At 37.7% G+C, this 3971-nt stretch overlaps 1 pseudogene; it reads right to left on the reverse strand.

The window, feature by feature from the left end:
* The window catches only part of LOC123246252, a 26563-nt pseudogene extending 22961 nt beyond the window's left edge, over nucleotides 1-3602 (reverse strand).
* Nucleotides 3603-3971: the final 369 nt, after the last annotated feature.

Raw genomic sequence — 3971 nt, forward strand, 5'->3', positions numbered from 1 at the left:
TGGCTGAAAAGCCTTCACTGTACCATGAAGACCAAATTTGAACTTTGGGGTGCAGTTGATTGAACTATGGGGAGTGGAAATTGAGTTGAATGCAATTTGTTCTAATTGTACACTGTTATACCAATAGGGGACTGCCCCCAAATTGGTTTTTTTTGTCAATGTGGCTAGTTTTATCCATTTGTTTATCCATTTCTTTTATCCCCCAAATTCCTAAATTTTAGGAGTTGTCTATTTTTACAGGTCCAGCGAAGAAAAAGGGCTAACCTTTCTTTGCCGGACCTGAGGGGGAATTGTAAAAGTGAAATTTGGGAAATGCCATCTAAAAGTATATATATATTTATATATATTTACTATGGACATGTGGGAGACTTTGAAACTACATTTCCCATGATTCCTCGTGGTAGATAGGAAGTGGGATCATTTAAGAGAAGGTATATAAACTCCTGTAGTGACTTTGAACTTCTTCTTAGCTAGCAGGCTCGGGGAGAGACGAGAGGTAACAAAATGGGGACGGCAGTTTTGAATTCTTACAAGCGTGTGGTCTAATGACTTTATCTATCAGCATGGCTTTAATTAAAATACTAATTTCTATAATTATAGCAGTCTTTATTATTATTATTATTTTTTTAAACCCTTGTACTTCGGTGTATTGTCTCATAGGTGGAAGAGTGGTAAGGGTGGGCAATGGGGGTCAAGTGACTTGCCCAGGGTCACACAGCCGGGAAGTGGCTGAGGCTGGGTTTGAACCCAGGACCTCCCGTCTCTAGGCCTGACTCTCACTCCACTGAGCTACCCAGCTGCCCCTAGCCTTTATTATTTTTAATCGTAATACCTATCTGAACCAAAGATAGGGGAATAATTTATGACCAAACAAAAAATAGAGAGCATTATGAAATGTAAGATGGATAATTTTGATTATGTTAAATTAAAAAGGTATTGCACAAGCAAAATCAATGCTATCAAGATTAAAAGGAAAGAAGAAAGCAAGGAAAAAAAATTTTTTCAATTAAACATAGGAACAATTTTTGACAATTGTTTTCTGATATTTTATGATTCAGATTCTTCCCCCACCCCTACTCTGTAAAATAGTCTGATATAGGTTATTCCAGTGCTTTCACGCAATGCATATTTCCATATTGTTCATATAGTGACTGAAGACATGTATCATACATATAATTCCCTGTACAGTAGACCTTAGATGTTAGTTCTTTGTCAAACCTTTACTTTCCTCATCTTATCAGAGAAATTGATTACGAAGATTTTTTTTCCTTGTGTTTCTCTTCTATTTTCAAAAAATTTCCATTTTCCAGTAACTAAGATTATCACCTTATTGGCAGACAATATGGCAGCAAAGGAAAGTGATAAATGTTGCAGGGGGTATGGCAAAATTGGGACACTAATGCATTGTTGGTAGAGTTATGTGTTGGTTTAACCATTTTAGAGGACAATTTGGAATTATGCCCAAAGGGCTGTAAAAGACTGCCTGCCTTTTGATCCAGCCATGCCACTGCTGGGTTTGTACCCCAAAGAGATAATAAGGAAAAAGACTTGTACAAAAATATTTATAGCTGTGCTCTTTGTGGTAGCAAAAAATTAGAAAATGAGGAGGGTGTGTCCATCAATTGGGGAATGGCTGAATAAATTGTGGTATGTGTGGTGATGAAATTTTATTGTGCTGAAAGGAATAAAGAAATAGAGGAATTCCATGTGAACTGGAATGACCTCCAGGAATTGATGCAGAGCACAAGGAGCAGAACCAGGAGAACATTGTACACAGAGACTGATACATTATGGCACAATCGAATGTAACAACTTTTCTACTAGCAGCAATGCAATGATCCAGGACAATCCAGAGGAACTTATGAGAAAGAACGATATCTACATCCAGAGAAAGAACTGTGAAAACAGAAATGCAGAAGAAAAACATAAGATTGATCATGTAGTTTGATATGGATATGATTAGAGTGAATAACATGAAAATGGGTTTTGAACAACGATACATGTATAACCCAATAGAAATGCTTGTCACCTTCAGGAGAGGGGAGAAAAAAGTGAGGGGCTAGGTGGAATCATGAGTCATGTAACCATGGTAAAATATTCTAAATAAAAAAAAAGAAAAAAAATTTAAAATGAACTTCCATATACTTTATATATTCTATAGTTATTTTAAATGCAATTCCTTTTTTCTATCTTTCTGTGCTGGATTTTGTTATTACATCAAAAATCTGATCATTTTTGTGGGTCTATTTTATATTTTGCTACTTTATTGAAGTGGATAATTATTTCTCTTAAAATTTTAGTTGAAACTTTAGGGTTCTCTAAATAAACCATCATATCAAAAAGCAATTATTTATCTTCTTCTTTGCTATGTTCATTTTCCTAATTTCTTTTTCTTTTATTGTTACAGCTAGCATTTATAAAATAATAGCACCTATACTCAGTATTTGGCACATAGCAAGAACTTTAAAATGTTCATTTGTTAAATAAACGGACTGAAACTAGTAATAGTGTTGACAATGGACATCTTCATTTTACTCCTGATCTTCTTGGAAAGGTCTCTAGTGTTTCTCTATCATAGATAATGCTGGCTCCTGAGTTTAAAGTCCATTTTACCTAAGATTATGAATTTTTATTTCTGAAATATTACATTTTGTCAAAAGCCTTTTCTATTTCTTTTAACATAATCATGTGATTTAAAAAATTAGCATTCTCTATATGGGTTTTTAAACCAATCTTGCAATTCTTGGTATAATTCTAGCTGTGTCATAGTGTATAATCTTTTTAATATGTTGCTGTAGCCTGCTTGCTAATAATTTATTTAATATTTTTGCATCAATATTCTTTAGAGGTATAGTTCTATAATTTTCTTCCTGTGACTTCTCTTTCCTTCATCTCTTTGCCAGAACCATATTTATCTCATAGAAAAGTTTGGTAGGATTCCATTTTTCTATATTTCTGCAAATAATTTATATAAATTAGAGCTAATTGTTTTTTAAAACCATATTGTAGAATTCACTTTTTGATCCATCTTGTTCTAGGGTCCTCACCCTCTTCTCCTTGGGAGTTTATTTATGACTCGTTTAATTTCTTTTTCTGAGATTGAACTATTTCAATTTGGGGGGGGGGTTCATCTTGTTGGTTTTAAAAATCAACTATTTCTAACCTGTTTAGTAAGCTGCTTCCTGGCCCCCACCTTGTTCAGTCTCCTGAAATCCCCAGCCTCAAATGTTTCCCAGCACATAAATGTCTTTCTTACCTTCCCCCTGACAGGCCTAAAATTAACCTCCAGGCCAAATAGTTCCCAAAACATAACTGTCTTCCTTATCTCCCCTTGATGGATGGTTGCCAGATGCTTCTTGACCCCTGACCCTGTACCCCCTTCTTACGTTTTGACTCTATCACTCCATGATGAGCATCGTCTCCATGTCCTTGGAAGCCTGAAGGGGGATTGCCGCACACATCACCCGGCTCCGGGAAGCAGATATTCTGGTCCCCTGCCGGTCCCCATGGAACACTCCCCTCCTACCTGTTCGCAAGCCTGGAGGGCGGGACTTCTGCCCTGTCCAAGATTTGAGGGAAGTGAATGTGAGTGTGGAGGACATCCACCACCCTGTGCCTAACCCATACACCCTGTTAAGCTCACTACCACCCGACCTCAGCTGGTACACCACCCTCAACTTAAAGGATGCCTTCTTCACCTTGCCATTTTAGCCCCCATTAGCCAGCCCTTGTTCGCCTTTGAGTGGCATGATGAACCTGCACAAACAACGGGTCACCTAACATGGACTCGGTTGCCCCAGGGGTACAAAAATGCCCCTACAATCTTCAACAAGGCTTCCGCCAGAGTTACCCCCTTGTTACCCTCCTCCAATATGTAGATGACCTCTTACTTGCTGCACCCACCCAAGTGGCTTGCGAAACCTCTACCCAGGGTCTACTAGAGACTTTAGGCCGCCTCGGTTATAGGCTGA

Source organism: Gracilinanus agilis, chromosome 4 (genome assembly GCF_016433145.1).
Source record: "Gracilinanus agilis isolate LMUSP501 chromosome 4, AgileGrace, whole genome shotgun sequence".
NCBI classification, from domain to species: domain Eukaryota; kingdom Metazoa; phylum Chordata; class Mammalia; order Didelphimorphia; family Didelphidae; genus Gracilinanus; species Gracilinanus agilis.